Source organism: Mixophyes fleayi (assembly GCF_038048845.1).
Source record: "Mixophyes fleayi isolate aMixFle1 chromosome 12 unlocalized genomic scaffold, aMixFle1.hap1 SUPER_12_unloc_2, whole genome shotgun sequence".
NCBI classification, from domain to species: Eukaryota; Metazoa; Chordata; class Amphibia; order Anura; family Limnodynastidae; genus Mixophyes; species Mixophyes fleayi.
In genome coordinates, this window is record NW_027445896.1 from 450,025 (window position 1) to 470,084 (window position 20,060).

The following is a 20,060-nucleotide window of genomic DNA, read 5'->3' on the forward strand; positions in this document are numbered from 1 at the left end:
TAATATCTCTAGGGTGATAAATGTAGTGGAACATGAGATGAAAGGTTGGAAACATCTCTGCCTCTCTTATGGAGGTAGAATAAACATAATTAAAATGATCATATTTCCTAAACTATTGTATCCATTACAAGTTTTACCCTTATTATTGACTAGATCAGATGCAATGAAATTGGATACAGAATTTAGACGTTTTATCTGGAATTCCAAAAAACCGCGTATTGGGTTGATCAAATTACAACAGTCAAAAAATAGAGGAGGGCTGAACTTACCAAATGCTACCAAATATAACCAAGCGGCCCAATTGCGACACCTTAAAGACTGGTTGCATAACACGGATACTTATACTAATACTACATTAGATCAGAATTTCATTCCTAACCTTAGCTTATTAGCCTTTATTCATCTACATGAAAAAGATCTTCCAATTCAAACTATAAATAATCCAATCTTGTATACTGTGCGTAAACTTTGGCATAGGCTTTGCCACATATACCATTTAAGCCCTTATATTTCAATGAACCTCCCATTATTAAACAACCCTAACTTTCAGGACGGATCAGCTTCCTTCCCATTTACTAACTGGGCGAAATTAGGAATTACTAAGATAAGATCATTAATTGATGCAAATACGCGAAAACCTATGACCTATACTCAAATAAGCTCTACTTATCCACAACTAGCCCCTTATCATCTAGCAATATTTCAATGCCAACATTACATTAATACAGTACTGAGTAAAATCTCTCCGGAGGATTGGGATAATCCCTTGGAGGCTATGCTTTCGAGACCTCCCCTGACCCGTCAAGCCATCTCACAGCATTATTCCCTATTACGTACCCAATTTGACTATAACCATTCTAAAACTGGCCTTTCATTGTGGCAGGAACAATTTCCTCACCTGACACCAGAGGTTCTTTTAAAGGCACTGACCAATTCCATTAAAATATTATCGGCCATGACCTACACAGAAATGTTCCTAAATATCTATCATAGGGCATATCTGTCTCCATCTCGTCGATTTCAGATAGGTCTATCAGAATCACACTGTTGTCCGAAATGTGGGTCTCCAAGAGCGGATTTGACACACTGTTTTTGGGAGTGTCCCCCAATTAAACGATTCTGGACCCAGATTTGGAGATTCTCTAACACACACCTGGTAAATTATGCACCTCTGTCTCCGGAATGGGCGATATTTGGAATACTTCCAAGTACTTGTAAAGTTAGTAAAGGATGCAAAAAACTACTATTAGCAGTTTCTGCTGCGGCCAGGAAGAGCATACTCCAGGTCTGGGCCCAGGATTCGCCTCCAATGTTTTCCCTTTTTAAAGAAAAGCTCTATCACATATTCCGAATGGACTGGATAGAAACGTCTTTGCAGAAGGAAGTTAGAGTAAAGCAATTCTTTGGCACATGGGAGAGCTTTATAACTCTCTTACCTCATACTATACGAACACAACTTTGGAATAGTTTCCACAATACTGAGTGGTACGGGTTAAGAATGGTTTCAGCAGACCCTCCGATTATTTTATCTCCACCTTCTAATAGTTAGGTCCTGGATAGGATGGGTTATTGGGGAAGAGGAAACAAGGGATGTTGGTGACTTATTTAATTGTATGAGAATTGTGAAAATATGTATTTATTCATAATGCATTCAATTGTATATGTGATATTTTATACCTCAATAAAAAAATTGAACAAAAAAAATAAATAAAATGCTACTCCAAAGCCTTATCAACGTCTAATGTGCGTCCAAATGTTTTTGTAGCCAGAGGCCTAACATTTTAAAGTAATGTAACAGTACACATCTCTAGTAATTCCTGTTTGTTTGGCAAAATAGATTTACATGTCTTTAATGCTTTTTTTCTGGTTTCTTTCAGCACACATGAAAGAAGGGGACAATAGTCCTCCCCCCCCCACCAACATTAATCGAGATGAAGGCTGAAATGTCAAAATATGTACATAAATTAAAAAAACAACAACAAAAAAAAATAAAAAAATTATAAAAGAAATGGAGAAAAAATTGGCATCCTGGTCTTCACTCTCGGAGTGATTTTTTTTTACATTTTTTTGTAAATAGTTTACTTAGATTATGTAAATATGTTTTGATTTATTGAGGAGTGTTCTAATAATATAATTTTTAAAAAACAGATTCAATGGTGTGTGTGTCTTTATTAATATAGTGTAATTACCCAACATGTGGGTCTAATGACAAAAGAGACTGTATATAATAATTCCAAAAGAGTAACATTTAAGGAAGATGTTTTTTTTAACTCCAGCAACATTTCTCTAACAGAAAAGGTTGTGGTTTGCTGTTTACATGTCAACCAAAAGGAATATGTGCCCTCCACGAACAAGCCATCCCTGTAAGAGGTATGGCATCTGTAGGCCCTGTGTGCAAGATAAACTACCCTAGCTAGTTTTCACATTCCCCAAATCATGTGTCATTGTAGTGATAGTCCCATGTTAAGTTCAAGTATCAGAGCTAAGGCAATCACACATTGAAGAGAACATGGAAACATGGAAACTGTACCCAGAAGTGGCATCAGTGGTGTAAGGCAGAAGTGCAAGCGTTGCAAAGCTCCATGGTACTGGAGTGTGGTGAGCGTTCTGATTGGATAAAGCTAAGTACATGACCTAACCTGTACAACGTCGATCCAGATGAAAATCTGTTTGCAGGCAATGTTGCATTTAACTCCTAGGAGGCTGACCCCCACAACCCCCCCTCTCCCCCCCAATCTTAGTCCATTTGTAGTAATAAATGTCAGCATGGACATAATAATGTGCATGTGAAGTGTGGGCCCTGAGGCTTTTCTAAAGTACCCCCCAAAAATGAATTTCTTACAATACAGGATAAATATGAGGGCATATTTTACAATGTGGTTGAGCGTTTATAACAAAACCAAATTCAAAAATGAAACCATTGTGTGAAGTTCCTGTGTTTCTTGTTAGCATAATGAATCCAGTCCACACAATACTTGTGGGTATGCTTGGTATTTGAACTCATGGCTGCTGAGTTGTGAGTCCAAAGTGCTAACCAGTGAGCTACCTGTGAGATTGGTATTTTGTCAGTAATTTGTGTGAATAATGACGAGTACTATTAAGTGTGAGTTGCCTGTGTAGCACGCATGTGTAGTGTTGGTGTTCACTGTGTTTTACCACATCTCAGGTTGGGCTAGTGGGTAGTTCTCCCACTTTCCATAAAGACAGTCACGAGTTCTAACCCAGACAGAAATCCTTTATCTGTGTGGAGTTTGTATACACTCGTGTGTGTATATATCCTTTATGGAAGAGTATGCTATGCATTTTACTGAAAAGGCAGATGGGTTTACACAACATACAAACATACATTTTGATATATTCATGATGTATGTGCTTTTAATGTAGCCATGTCCATGCATTTGGAGTACTATACGGCGACTTAAAATCCTTACACAGAAAGATCTTCAGCAATATGTTTGTTAAAACTGTGTATTACGAAAATTATTAGCAAACCATAAACATCTTTCAGAGTGTAGCACATCATTGTTAGTTCCCACTGATTAATCAATACAGGGTTATCCCGTGAAAATAAGCCACAGGCAATTATGTTTTGTTACATGTGTAAACAAGCTATTCGTCCCTCCCACATTGTGCGTGATGTATGCATTGCTAAGCTTCCCGTCAATCACTTGTGATCCGTCGCTTGTGCTTGTTCCTTGTTGAAAGATACGCAGGTGGGTGTGTTTTATTGCTTTTGCGCTGCTTAATTCCGTACCTTAAGTGTAGAAGACCACAGGAGGGTGTGTTTTTGCAGTTTGAGGTGCTTATTTCCCTCGCATAAGTGTTTGCATCACTCAAAGTATGCAACGCAGATACGGTTGCGTTTGCATACCTTGATGAATCAGGCCCTGGGTTCTTAAAATAGGCATCTTATCCTATCTTTGGCAATGGGCCAGACTGCAAGCAAGGAAATAAATATTTCTGTGTGTCATTTTGATACCCTTTTTATACAATTCGCATTGTGACTTTCTTTGTAATGTTAAACTAAATTTATTAATGTTCTATCTTTGTGTTAAGGAATTCATGTGACAGTGATGCTGCTTTGTTATAACACTGCATTTAAGGCAGATCATTGTTGGGTTTACAATATCTCTGATTATATTTGAATTAATTTGTGTTTTGATGTAAATCAGTTAGCAACTGAAAATTTTCTCAGAGTGTCAGATTTTGAACCAAATCTTTATCAACAGTCACATGCCCTCCTACACAAACAAATACCACCATGCAATAATAAATCAAAAACTTTCAGAAGCTTATTCCAACAGTCACTGATGAGGAGCTGTTAATTGAATCCATAGATTAAAGACAGGAATGTGCCACTATATATAAAGCGGGTGGGTGCTTATGTACCTTAAAATAATATGTACACTGAATTTTTATTGAATGTGTTTTGATGTGTGATAGTCAGTAAGTGAGAGAAATAGGAATATCTTTCAACATCCATATGAGAGGCCAACATACCTTCCACATTTCACTGACAGTAACAATTTAGGAAGTCAAAGGAGTGGGTTATCCTAAGACCATGTCATTAGTGAATTTGGTTGTGTTGTGGATGGGACGGTGTCCGGGACATGAGCTAATTTGACCTGAGTTTTCCATTCAGGAATATTGTGAGGTATGGGTTAATAGTCCACTGGAAGTTAGGAACAATTGTGAATCAGGTGTTTTGTACAGTACAGCACATATTAAAAGCAACCACGCATTTAGTAGGTTAAGATACAAGTTCTTTATTACAAAAAGTCAACATAAAACAGCAAATAAACACATATAAAGATATAAACCATATCTTATTTTAATGTCTTGTCTGTAATTTCTTTCCTGATTAGATAGCTGCTATTCATATAATATTGTTGACAGTTCCAGAATAGACTACTTTCTGCTGCGTGTGAGATAATTCATATCCAGTTGTGCATACATAATCCCATCCTAAAAAATAAATTTAGACAATAACTGTCAAAGGTATTTTTGGATGAAGCCAATATATTAGCATGAAATATAAATACAATATTTTATCTTATTATATTTTTATCAATTTATTTGTTGTGGTATTTTTTATAGCAATTAACATTTTCTGTGAGCCTAGGAGAGAGATGTCAGCAGCAGTGGAAGAGTTAATTCTTTGAACAGATGTTGTCAACTAACTAACTGAAGAAAGACATTCTTAACTCCCATCTCAGTCTTTGGAGCTAACTGGACTATGGTACGTCTATATACTACTTCAAAAAATTTTAATATGACATTTGAATTGTAATACAGCCTACTTTTCTACTGCTTCTAAAAGTGACTGCTTCCTTTCTAGAGGCAGAGTTCAGATTTGAAATTTGATGATAATATTATCACAGCGCAAGCTTTTATTTTGCTAATAAACCTTTATACTATTTCTTAAAGTTCCTTTGCTATAGACATATTATTATTGCTTTATTACAACATACTCATCACCAACTTCATTTCTGACTAAATGCACAGTACAATCCTTACTATTATGTATGAATCCAAATCCAATCTATTGTCATTCTCTGGGCTTTATACAGTAACATTTATTGAGGAAGAATATTTAAAAAGCCCAAAATGTCATTGTCATGAAATTGAGTAAACATAACATGATTGCGATTGAGTTTTGTTGATGAGGGAGCAAAATTTGTTTCCATTGAAAGCGTCCACTTAAAACATGTTTTCTGGTGCAACAGCCTCCTACAGATAATAGAGGCAGCCATTATCTGTGCATCCTCATGAAAAATAAAAAAGTGGAATGCGTGTTTTCTCTCTCAACTGTTTTAAATATTTCCCTTGTTTTTATCTCAGTGTTGAGGAATATGTGGCAAAAATATAATAATAATGTAACCTCTGCTGTGCTCCTGTGCTAATGGGAGCTGGGACTTACCAGCACACAGCACCCTTGATAACTCTAGGGGGTTACAAATGCGGCCCTTTACGATTGGCTGATGTGTGATTACATCTATTAGCCATCTACAGACACTTGGGATGGCCATGGGCACCAGATTTGCCCTGAGTTATGCCAATTTATACATGGGCAAGTTCGAATTGGGTTACATCTGGAATGGTCCATTCTGGGTGAATCTGCTCCTCTATGGCCGATACATAGATATATTTATTATTTGGGATAGGGATTTTTTTCATCACAAATTTTTTTAGCACGCCTGAATATCAATGATTATAATTTGAATTTTACACATAATTTTAGTCACAAGAGCACTCATTTTTTGCATATCACTTTTTCAACTTAGAGCTCCAGAATTATTTCTTTCAACTATCAAAAAAACAGTAGATAAAATTATCTACATTTTCATAGTCCTCATCACAGACCCTGGGTAACTAATATTCCCAAGGTTCAATTAAGTAGATTGAAATGTAATTGAAAACGTTTGAGAAACAAACACAAAATATGTCAACCAAATTTCTAGATAGGGGATACCCTGCAAAGCTAGAAAAAGATACACTTTCTAATGTGAGATCTATTGTGAGATCTATAGAGAGAGATTATGTACTACTCCCAAGTGAGTATAGGGTAAGGAAGAGTAATAAGAGGGATCCTCAGAAGAAATATGGGGTATCATTGCTGTCAAAATTTAAAAACTGCCTAAAAAAATAACACAGATTTTAACAAAAAAAATGCTATTTTAAGACCTTTATTTCCTGAAAAACCTGCGGTGATCTTTACAAAAAATAACAACTTAAAAAATGTACCAGCCCCTAGCCTTTTAAGAAAACCCAAAGACACTATGGCTTCTGGAACCTGGTTACCATCCAGAACTCTGGTTAGCATTGGTTGAAATGGAACAGTATGCACGACATGCTTCTGTATTAAGAATAAGACAACTGAGGTCCTATTGATGAAAACTGCTGAGAAATTTAAGATAGAAAACTTCACCAATTGTAATACCACATTTGTCATCTACGTTCTGCAATGTTCTTGTTCCTTGCAATACATGGGTCCTACCACCCGATATTTGAAAATGAGGTTCATGGAGCACAAATGAGTTGCTACCCACATTGTCTCCAGACACTTTGCCATCTTTGTCATCATGTTTGGGAAGAACGCTAGTTGTATCCAAATGATAAGAGTGGGCATTGGAATTCCACCAAATATTCCTGGATGCAATATTGTAATTAACATATTCGTGAAGTGTGAATGCCCTCATAAATATATTTACCTCAATAGTAGAGTCCTTGGAGTGGGCGCCTTGAGTTTTAGTACCTGAAATATAAAAACAGGTTTCTAAATTTTACTTATAAGCTTTCTGTGCGTTTTTGGCTTTTGTTATTTTCAATATCAAAAATATCATTTAGGTAACTGGGACTATAGCTAACTGTGCCATTTAATCCTAACAAGGACATCTATGGTACATCTTTAAAAACAAAAATAATAAATGTGTAGCATAGAGTTATTAATGTGTAAGGTATAAACCACACTAGGATGCCTAATCCGTTCTCCCTACATGACTGCCGGCTTCAGGGCTCCAACCTGCGCACAGTCTCATAAATATAACAAATACATATATCCTACCAGTGACTGTGCATATCTTCCAACATTACAGATAAAACATTGGGCTACAATTTGTCCATGTCCCCTCTCTATCCAGCCACTAAATATGTCCATACAGTCTTTCCCAGATTTTGTCATTACCACTCCCCAATTCACCAAGACCCTCCCCCCACTTTGGGCCATGCGAATTAGAACTGAGAGATTGACTAAGCCAGAGGGAGATTAAAAGATGAGTTTTGTGCACATAAATAGTTAGCCTCACTAAGGGTTAACAAGCAGGGGAAGGGATTGTGAAGCCTATGTAAGAGTCATAGAGGGCAGGATCAAGTGAACAGGCTATAAAATCTCAGGGAGGAGTCATCTAGTCCTCTTGGTTCCAGGAAAGCTGCCTTCCCTCCCATTCCCTGTGCTGGATCCGGTGTTCGTTGGCTGGTTCTGGAGTTCACCTTATTCCTGGTGTGTCCTACGGTTGGGGTGGTATTCCCCATGTCTTTGCCTGGGTTCTGGTGCAGACCCAAGGGTTTGTGAGCTATGTGGAGCATAAGCTCTGATATCTTGTACGGATTCTAGTGCAGCGCTGGAGGCATAGGGAGCCACTTGGTGCATGGGCTTGGTGCTAGTACTATGGTCCCGGAGGCTCATGCCGCCTTTAGCATGGCTGGAGAACACTGTACAGGTGATAAGCAAGGTTGATGGAGTGAACATTGATGGTAATGAGGTGGTAATGAGGTGTTTGGAACCCGTTCCCTTTGAAGAGTTGGGTTAGGTTTGGTGCAAGTATCACCCCTGGGGGCTGTCTTGTGATGCGTTGCGATTAGCCCATAAGGGTCCGGATTCTGGAATGCCTGGGATTATTGTCCCAGGTTAAAGATAAATTAAAAGTGGTGGATATGTACTGATGTCCCAAGGGTGGAACATCCGGATTGGTATTGGGTATTTGCCGATGCTGCATAGAATGTTCTCCTTCCACCGTTTTAGTGTGCAGTTATTTAAATAAACAGCTTCATTTGCCAGTGTGGTGCCTTTATTATATATGATAATTGTTAAGGTTAAGATTAAGGGTTTGTAGTTATGTTATCAACCACTAAGTATTCTACAGGAGCTGTTATTTGGTACTCTGGCCTTTTGGGAGTATTATTATGGATTATGCTGGAAGGCATTTGTGCCTCAACACGGCCACTCACCTACATTCAGTTACATATAAAATAGAAAATTAAAAATATGTCTACATGGTCTTTATAAATCAAGGGCTAATGTATAATCTGTGGCACATAAAATGCGACATATTTATATTCTGCTGTAAAATTCAACTGGAAAAGGTGCAATGTAAAACGTTTGGATAATTTATGTGGAGGAGCATTGGGCAAATTTTGTGTCTACAGGTTTAAGATATGTAAATCGGGCCTTGTATATGTGTAGTGATGTCTGGCTGTACAGGTTTACCCTAATGATCATTTTATTACCTGTTTGCTTGAAAGTCCAGATGAGATAAACAGACAGAGTCAGCATCAGTAGAAAAACCACGGTCAGGGCAGGTATCAGGTAGTTATGACATTTTGGAGTAAATTCATGTTGGGTCCCACCTATGAAATGATCACAATACATTATTGTGCAGACCACGCTCTGATTGTCATGAACACATTGTATGATCATCCACTAACTCCAGCCACTTCAGATCCCAATTGATTATATAATTATTATTTTGCTAAATTATTTACAGAGTTCTCATATGAATATATTTCTTCTTTTAAAAGTAATGGATTTTAAGTGATCAGAAAAGTACTAGTTGGAAATGCCATTTAAATATTCTGTCATACTTCATGATATTATTGCCTCTGGATGACAGTAATGCAAATTGTGTATTCTACAATGTCCACAAAGGCATGGGGGTGATTATAATCATATTACAAAAGTAGGTGTGATGCGGAGTAGCCCTACAAGACCCAGAGTCTCTCCTTTGTGGAGGAGAACACCGGTGATGGTACCAAAGTTGTTTCAGTTGGACCTAGACAAGTCTTTGCTGAACAGGACAGATCAATTGTAAATTGTGAGGAATAGAGATTTGAGTACAAAGAATATAAATTCGAAAAAAGGGAAAAAATACATAATAATGCTATAAGGGCATTTGTTCTTGAGTACAAGACTAAATGTCTTGTTCCTTGCCCGTAAGAGCTTACAGTCTAAATGGTGTTTATTCAAGATTTTACACCACACTTAAATATTTTGAAACTACTTCCCCTTCCAGGATGCATTGTTACCTCTTTCTAATATTTCCCAGTGGACACGGACAGGAGAGGAATTAAACCAGACTTCACAGGTCACATGTTCCCAATGGCCCCAGGTGCTTCTGGGAAGTGAGATGAGGTTCAGGAAAGTCCAGGTCCCACCTGGTTCCTCCATGGAGGTCATCCTGCCCTGGTGCTGTGTCCCCAAGATATTCCAGGTTACATGGACTGTGTGACGAGCCCCACGTACCACACAAGCCAGCTGGAGAATGGTGTTAGGAAGAGGCTGGATAGGAGCCAGGAGATGAACTGAGCTTCTGGATGTGGAACTGTCTGGGAACATCATATGGGAGAAGTGTTGGAAAAACTATTTTGTGTTAATCAGGTTTATATCCGCTGTGCTCTGCACCAGTGAATTCTGAATGGATAACACACACAATTATGTATAATTCAAGCACATGGGGTTTATGTGAAAATGGATAATGTACCAATAATATTACCTGGAACCTTGTGTCATAAGTTCCTTTTCACATACATCCTAATTAATGATCAATGTTCTGTAGGATCTTAAATTACTTCTTGTGCACTCATCTTTTTAAAGTGTACTTAAAACACCTGACTCGTACATGCACCTACCCTCTGACAGTTTACTGTAAGAATAGAACATGTGTCCACTATAACCAAGAATTATGAGAGGGCCCATCAAGCATTCTCTATGGCAGTGGTTATATAGGAAAAAAGCCATCTTGTCATGTGACGTTAAAACAGTTGTATGCACCACAAACTGCATTTGCCTGATATTTGCTTTGTGCCATCGGTTTGTAAACTAACCTTCTAGACTTCCTTTATGTCTACACGAGCGAGGGTCAAATTCTGAGAATTATTCTAAGTACTCAGTCTCCTTTATACACAAAAAGTGCAAAACACATTTTAAAGAAATGTGTTGAATCTAATAAAACCAGAGACCTTTTAATATTTAATGTATGTTAAACAGATGTACTGGGGAGATCACTACAACAGTATGTGCAGCTATAAACCCAGAAACAATCATTCCACAAACTTTCCACCTGATTAGGAGATCATTTGTAGTGCAGACTGGTTCATAGGGTTCCACTGTTGAAGCTACAGAGAGTGTTACTCTTTTTTTTATTTTAATTTGCTTTACAAGTTGTGTAGGGCAGGGTGTCCCAAACCCAGTCCTCAGAGAGCACCAACAGTGCAGGTTTTCCAGATGACAAGGGAAATAATTATACCACCTGTGGATCTGTTACAATGTGTCAGTCAGTAATTAGATCAGCTGGGCTCCAGCACTGTTAGGGCTCCTGAGGACTGGGTTTGGAAAACACTGATGTAGGGTCTTTGTTTCAATGCTTATTGAATGGGGGTCTCTGCAAGTGGGAATCCCTGTCTTTGTGCATGGAGTGATCTGGTAGAAGTGTAATGGAAATCACTAATGAAGGCTTCACTAATCCGGTGGAATATTTATTACCTGAACATGAATGCTCTGTTCCATATCTTACCTCCAACAATTAAAGTAATCCCATTGCCAATTTTTTGTAAAGGAGAATCCCAACGTAATATGCAAAAATAAATTCCAGAATCATTATTCTTTATATGGTATATCTCCAGTTTAGACATGTGCTTGGAGTTTTCACAGGTATATCTGTATATCGTATTATCATTCAAACAAGATGTTACAAGTAGAGGAGCTTCTCCTGCTCTCTTTCGGTACCAGGAGATCTTTTTTCCATCTTCTAGAGTTTTATCAGACACACAAATGATTCCTGTTGTGATATTGACAACGTTCTGAGGCTGGTACAGAACCATCTGGGCAACAATCACTACAAAATAAAAGATCAATATTAACCATGAAATATTACTGGGCAATTGTTTATAGCCCTAATGCCTTGTAAACATATTTGTTTAACTGCAGTGATAAAAAGTGCTTATTTCAACAAAGGTTAAAATATAATTCCGTTTTACCTATCACTTTTGCTAGAAGCTTATTTCATTTACGAACCTGCTAAAATGCATTCCCGTAGCACACGTCATTTTCTCACATCATGCTCCTATTTTTGCATAATTGCGCTAATTAATATGAGGTTTGACATGGCTTGGCACACCCCTATGGTGGCAATTTTGAGGGTGCAAAATAGCTCAGCTACTTCTGAAGGGTAGATGGCACGGAAAAGCGCTTGGCTCTCCGACTATGTGCAAAACCCGGATCTTGTATTGCAGGACTAAATATGTAAATGAGCTTTCAAGGAGCCATTCTGGCTTTGGTGGTTTAATGCAGGGTTTTTAAGCCGCCAGAAGGACCTGTCCTTGGACATTCAAAGCACGTTGTTGAGCGCAATAAATACCAGTGTAATAAAAACTTTCACCGGAAAACTGTGACACATGCCATACATGCAGTCCTTGGGCTAGATTTACTAAACTGCGGGTTTGAAAAAGTGGGGATGTTGCCTATAGCAACCAATCAGATTCCAGCTGTCATTTTGTAGAAGGTACTAAATAAATGAAAGCCAGAATCTGATTGGTTGCTATAGGCAACATCCCCACTTTTTCAAACCCGCAGCTTAGTAAATCTAGCCCCTTATGTCCCTTTGCTTACCTGGCTTATTAAAGGCATAAATGAAGCTTATACATGGGGCCTGATTCATTAAGACACGTATCCACTGATATTGAGCGTATTGTGTGCAAAATCGCTCTGCACATGCCCAGAACCGGGACATACATCTGTGAACACAGCCCTGTCCGCTCAGTCCTCTAATGCAAAGGACACTTACTACAGCCTACGATTTTGGGGAGTGAACGGGGCAGGGAAGGGGCGTTTTACCGTAGTGAATTTACAGTAAGGGCATGCCACACTCAAGCGCACACAGCCACGTCCGAATCCAGCTCGGGCCATCTGAATGTTACTTGTTTTTCTGCCGTATCTCTTGCTCCAGCTACAGGGCTAGCCTATGTCATGGGTACTAGTGATGACAGCTGTGTATGCATGCTATAACATGTGTTTGCAATCATGAGCAACTGTAAAAATGTATTTTATGCTCAGCAGACATTAACATCCTAATAAATGTATTTCAATGAAAGAAAAAAAACACACTTGTTTTTATTTCAACTGTTTTATCATTAATTCCTATATTATTAACAGGTGACTTTAATTCAATATATTGTTTTTCCTCCGTATACTTTTGAGAATTTATAATCCACAAAGTTATTGGACGTATCCTGCAGCAGACCTGCCCCCGCATCTCAATGTGGAGTCCCTGGGGCTCCACTGAGAGAGAGAGCAAGGCAGCTACATAGAGAGCCAGCCCGAGACTGCCACAGACAGAGACAAAGACAGAGACAAAGACAGAGAGGTGGACAGTCACAAGAGTGAGAGACTGAGAGGTCAAGACAGCTACAAAGAGAGATAGACGGCCAGAGAGAGAAAGAGAGAGCGCAATGAGGTAGAGATAGCCAGCCAGGGAAAAAAAAGAAACAGACGCTATAGAGACAGCCACAGAGAAAAAGAGAGACAGTCACATCTAAAAAGATCTACAGTTGGAGAAAGATAAACAAGAAAAGAGGCACAGAGAGAGACGAGGAGGGAGAGCTTGTCAGAGGGCCAGGGTTTCCTGACGTACTATACAAATTGACGTAGGGACTTGGCACATCAAACTTTTTAAAGACAGTCAAACAAAAGTCAATTTCAAAGTAGCTAAGGCTTGTTTCTCCTATCAAATACACATAGATGAAAAATATATTTATAGCACCAAATGAATTCCTAACTGTCCTGAAAACGACAGTATGTAAAAAAGGGTTGATAAAGCCAGTTGGATCACTATGATGATACCAGGACGTTAGGGTAAGAACTCAGAGAGAAGTCCTGGTCTCTAGAGGTTCAAGGTCACACAGTAAAAGAGAGAAGATGGATACAATAGTATCTTTGTTACAAAAGATGAACATCTAATGCAAACAATAGCCACTAAAAATATATATTTTAAATCAACAGCCCAAGTGCTCACCACACTCCAAACAACTTTCCTTAAATTCCCCAGTGCTTTAAAGTCACAAAAACCCATACTAAAGATGAATTGTCTTTACTTTGCAGAAACCCAGTGTTATTATGCTGTTCCCGGGGCAAGTTGTAGTCCAGTTGGGGTGCGGAAGATGTTGCAGGAGCAACTAATCGTTTCAGATTGACCGTATCCTTCCAAAACACCAGCGGTTGCAGCGATTCTATTGGATGTACCCGGCCACTCGGCCAACAGCTCTCTACCAACTTGGTTGGGATCTGTACCCCGATCTCCCTGTACCAGCAGGCTCACCAGACTCAACTAACCCACGAGTGCTCCAGATGAAGCTAAGGTTTTGGCAGTCAGGCAGGTAGACAGGATGAGTACCGCAGAGGTGTCTAGATAACAGGACTTTACACCAAGCTAGAGAAATCCTAGAGCACCGCTAGTCTCCTCTGCAGGCTCTTTTAAAGTGTTCAATATTCCCACGGTGGAATCCCACCCTGCAGAGGTAGTCTTAAAGCAGTTTGGTTCGGGATTGGCTGGAATAAAAAGATGGGTTGGTAGTGGGCAGGGATTATGGTGCTCCCCAAGTGTTGGGCTAGTGCCTCGAACTCTACTAGAGTCCAGTGGAGAACAATGTGAGCAACGCTGGATAATGATATTTCTAATCCCTGTTCATGAAGAGCATTTTAAGTTTCTTAATGAATCAGGCCCTGCATGTGCTTGCACACACTGATAATCATTGTACAATGATGGCAGCACGGTGGCTAAGTGGTTAGCACTTCTGCCTCACAGCACTGGGGTCATGAGTTCAATTCCCGACCATGGCCTTATCTGTGTGGAGTTTGCATGTTCTCCCCGTGTTTGTGTGGTTTTCCTCCAGGTGCTCCGGTTTATTCCCACACTCCAAAAACATACTAGTAGGTTAATTGGCTGCTATCAAAATTTGCCCTAGTCTCTCTCTGTCTGTCTGTGTCTGTGTGTATATTAGGGAATTTAGACTGTAAGCCCCAATGGGGCAGGGACGGATGTGAATAAGTTCTCTGTACAGCGATGCAGAATTAGTGGCGCTATATAAATAAATGGTGATGATGATGAATGATATGTGTTAATGCTCTATGTGTTCTGCTTTTGTATAACATATTCATATATTCAGTATGACAATGAAGCCAAGATGACCGCTTTGTCTTTTGAAATAAAAAAGTACAGTAGGTCATACAAAAAAAAAACCCCATACTTATTATTTACCTGTAAAACCTTCCTATAAATGACATAATTACATCAAAAATCAGGTAAGAAGTAAGTTTCATATTAGTAGCTTCTTCTCTGTTACATCAAATTTCTGAGATGAAAAGGCAAAAGCTATTAATTAACAATTAGAGAGTTTCATAATTTTAAATATTCATTTTACTTAATGAACATTAATCCAATAATAGTGCTTTGGTGAGAGTCCCACCCTAATGGACAAACCACATTCTGGATCTCAGTTATACTGTAAATACCAGAACTCTGTTAAATACAAACATTGCAGGGGGTCCATCAAATTACTATTATAAGAATGGGAGGGGATTTAATAAAATACATATGAAAACATTATTTTTAATGATGTATGATTGGTTTTGAAAACTGGTACCACACTGTAAAACCCAAATAGCTGCCCTGACTGTGTATAGTTATTGTTTCTATAGATCAGTTTGTTATCACATAGCTATAAATATATAAAACATTACAATTGTCCATAAATAACTGATATATAAAGTGGGCAGCACGGTGGCTCAGTGGTTAGCACTTCTGTCTCACAGCACTGGGGTCATGAGCTTGATTCCCAATCATGGCCTTATCCGTGTTTGCGTGGGTTTCCTCCTACACTCCAAAAACATACTGGTAGGTTAATTGGCCACTATTAAATTGCCCTTAGTCTCTCTCAGTCTCTGTATGTTAGGGGATGTAGATTGTAAGCTCCAATGGGGCAGGGACTGATGTGAGTGAATTCTCAGCGCTGTGGAATTAGTGACGCTATATATATATATATATAAATAAATAGATGATGATGATATATGTGTGTGTGCATAAATATATATATATATATATATATATATATATATATATATATATATTTACAGTTAATGTAATTATTTGGTATAATCTTTTCAATACCAGTATACTTGTATGCTGTGGTATAAGTCAAAATCCATAACAACATTAATGCAAGATATAGTGAAGTATTACTGTAGTTACATATATTGTTTTAGCAGTGTTTATTTGGTATATGTAGTTGTTATTTTGCTTTTTGTTGCCATTAGCTACTGTAATCTGTATAAAAGACTGGTATAAGAGTGATTAAAAGAAAAAATAAGTTTCTTACCTTTAGAAAACAGAAGTAAGTGAAGTAGATTCATGTCTGGCCACCAGTATATGTGTCCGTGATATACTGTATACTACTCTACACTGTTTCGTTTAGTACTTCTACCCAGAAACAACCAAATCTACAGGGCTGGAACCCCTCCCTCTGTAGTACAATCATACTGTCATAATAGCACATTGTACTTTTTTAGAGACTCACTGATTTGTTTGTAATAAAAAAATTGTATTGGATTTAGCTAGATGATTTTGTTTTTTAATAAGTAATAAAAAAGTTATCTCTTATTTGTATCATTATAAAGCAATGAGGGCAGTTAAAATTGGGAGTTGTACATACTGTCGGTTTAAGCTGTAGAAATCATTGTTCAGCATCTTCTGATCTCTGACTATTGAATATGTCTTTCTGTATAAAATAGTCATAATTGCTAATCAGCAACAATAATTATAAAGTAATAATGTTAGCCTGCTCTAGTTTACACGATCAGCATGTTTTGTCATTTTAAAGAGGTCTAGTATTAAAATCAGAATCAGAGAATAATGTATTTCATAGGGTAGCGCAAAACATTTTTTTTCCAAAAGAATGTTTTTTCATTAATGTCTTTTTTATTGACAGGTGACAATAATTTAATAAAAAAATTTCTGTGTGTTCTCCAGGAACTTTATAGTGAACATACGTGTTGTACTTATCCTGCAGTGTATTGTTACTGGCAGTGCAGAGCCTACCTAGACCCTTATTCAACAGGAAACGTTACTTCAGTCCGCTTATAGTTGAATATGGACGTATGTCAGGGATGTAGCTAAACTGTGTCTTATCATGGAAATGTTTTACTGGTAATTCTTGAATATTTATAATAGTAATAATAATATGTATCATTTCTGCATCACAGAATTCAGATGAGGGTAGAGAGGGAATGCAAGAACAGCTATGGGAGCCTTGCATGCTCCCAGTTTAATTCCTATGGGAACTACCATTGCTCCCTCTTATCCCCTCCTTTCTGTATCTATGTGGAACATTTCAGTACTATTGGCTAATCAAAATCAAAGGACTGAAGATAACCATCATCCTCCACCCACAACCTTAACTAGACTTTCTTTTTTACCACTACAGTTGGCCTGCATGCTAAATTTAACACACCCGGCGTGGTGCCAGGCCGAGTTTTCCCCCTCCTATTTTTTTCTAACATGTCCCTTCTTCTCCATCCCTGCTTAAGCCCTCCTCTTAGACCTCTTGCCTTCCCTCCATCTCTGTTCCTTTCCTTATTTTCCTTTTTCTCCAATCTCCAATATTTGTTTTCCAGACTGCTGATTGTTTTCTATGAGTTTAGCTTTACACTGTAAAAATTCTAATACAATACGTTTTAAAAAAAAGGAAAGATGTCGTTTACCTCATTAAAGATTAATTAGAACTTTAGATAATATATGAAATAAAAGTAATGTTTCCCCGAGAAATGTGTCTTTCTGTTTTATGATGTGAGTGAGTTCTCTGTACAGCGCTGCGGAATCAGTGGCGCTATATAAATAAATGACGATGATGATGATGACTATTATCCCCCAGAACTAACTCTGTAGGAGATCGCGTGAATCTCAGTAATAGGGGCATATTCAATTCCCGGCGGAAACGGCAAAAATCCCGCGGTCCGCGCACTATTACCGTTATTACGGTAATAGTGCGCGGTAAAACAGTTAATACGGTAATTTTCTCGCTTGATTTCAGCTCGCAGCTCCCTGAAATCCAGCTTACTATTATCGTATTAACGGTAATAGTTTTAAGTAATGTATAGAGATGAAAAAAAACATCCGCGCTAAATAGGATAGCTGCCGCTAATTATACTAAAGATAGAACCCACCTAATTTCTATAATATAACGTATAGCAAAGTAAAGTATAGCAAAGTAAAGTATAACAAAGTAAAGTATAACATACGGCGCTAAACTTTTGCTCCCAAAAATATATATAATGTAATAGAGTCCAAAGTTATCTAAAGTCCATACCATAAATTAATCCAGGAATTGATCAAATAATCCATCTAGATATATTTCCATTGGATTCTCAAGTTCTTCTCCCATATACTGAAAATAAATACTAGAACTTGTAGGGATAAAGTCCTGTTGGTATTATTATCCTCAAAACAAAGAAAAAACATGTATCAGAATGAATCAAGTGGTGTTTCCCTTATTCAGGCACACCTCATGTGTTTAATTCTAACTTAAAAGGTTTTTAGTGAAGTCAGAGAGACCCCTCCATGTGGTTTTATAGTGGGTCATACAGAAAAATGTGACTGAAAACATGTATTCACACCGTCATTTTCACTTACACGATTAATGGTGTAATTCGCCACATAGTCATCATAACTGGTCTGCTTGTGTCACATAGATACTTCTCCTGTGGATTTTCTCTCATATAATTCTCAAGATGGAGAGATTTCAACAAAACAGGGAAGATAAAAAGGATATATAGTGTTTTATCCTTTAATACAAACAGCTACCAATATTACAATACAAAGTACAAATAATAAAAAAAAGGCAAAGTCCAATCCACAGACAGCGTATATAGATAGATGCAAGTCCGCCTACCAGAGCTCCGGAATACAATCAATAATAGTTTTAAGGCCACGGGACTTTCGGAGAATTGAATACCCCCCATAGTTTTCTGGTTTTGTATCTTTTCAAAATGCCCTATCCTGGTAAGGATAGGACAGTCAGCAGTGATATTACAGCTCTGTGTACAGTAAAAATGAGAATAAAATGACACCTTCTATTCAACATCATCCCCAAGCCGTCTGAGCCCTGGTTGACCAGAATTCTCCCCGCACAAAGGCAACAGTTGCAGAGAAGATAACACAGCATGGAGTTTGAAAAGGAGATAGAAGCCAGACAAAAATAATTGTTACATAGTATCTTTTACTATCAGTAACCAAGCTAAACAGTATTACAGTCAATGCTGTATCATTTATACTATAGTCCAGAGATACCATGTTGTATTGGTAACAAAACACACAACACACCTCTGTGTACTCAACTCAGCTGTATGATTTTAATTGGTCATATTTCTAATTTTTGTTGTGTATTTAAAATCTGACACTGACACCTACCTCATCAGATTCGAAAGACAGTTATACTGTGTGCTGAAAACAAGATTTATAGCGTTTCTGCATTTATGCTATTAAACAATGACCATATTAACAATGTACTATTATCTATCTATTTATATTATTTAAAAGTCCCAAAATATGTATAAGCATACAGTCCGGATATAAAACAAGCATTGGATACAGTCCAGGAAAATACATTGAGACAAATGGACTGAAGAGACCCTGCTAGCATTATTTGCAGTCTTAGAAAAGCTATTACAATGTAATATTATGGAACCTATTAGCTTTGCTGAGTATCAACATAATTCTCCTTTTCTAATCATTAACTGAGGTGGAGAATTCACTGATAAAAACTTTACTGTAAAGCACATAGAATTATGCATTTTCAAGAGTAACTTATTGTATCAATTCATCTAGAGAGAAATGAAGGTATATTTTATTTAATCAATTGCTTTTATAACAACTTTGGAAACAAAAAGTCTAAGCAATGAACTTAAAATGATCATGTTTTCATACTACACATTGTAAATTATTTTGTGTATATGTAGATAAAGTGCTCATTGCTAAGTGGTTTGGTTGTAGTTGGTGGAACCTATATTGAGTGTATTAACATTTCTTTTTCCTTTTTAAGAACACATATGCTGCTTTTAGGTTAACCCTCACTTAAATTGATCTAAACACAGGAAGTTAAGTCAACGTCCAGTGTTTCCATAGCTGCAAACACAGACAGGTTAATTATTTTCAACACAATACTTAGAATTGATGTTGTATGAACCCCAAAAATGAGACTTCACACCAATTCACTTAAATAGGCATGGCAATTCATGAATT

At 37.7% G+C, this 20,060-nt stretch overlaps 1 long non-coding RNA gene across 1 annotated transcript; it reads right to left on the bottom strand.

The window, feature by feature from the left end:
• Positions 1-4,844: 4,844 nt before the first annotated feature.
• On the bottom strand, positions 4,845-9,122 carry LOC142112100 (uncharacterized). The gene is made up of 3 exons (XR_012681160.1): positions 9,007-9,122; positions 7,212-7,255; positions 4,845-4,965 (listed from the first exon to the last, which is right to left on the bottom strand). It is a non-coding gene; the product is annotated as an uncharacterized LOC142112100 (long non-coding RNA).
• Between the last annotated feature and the right edge of the window lie 10,938 nt (positions 9,123-20,060).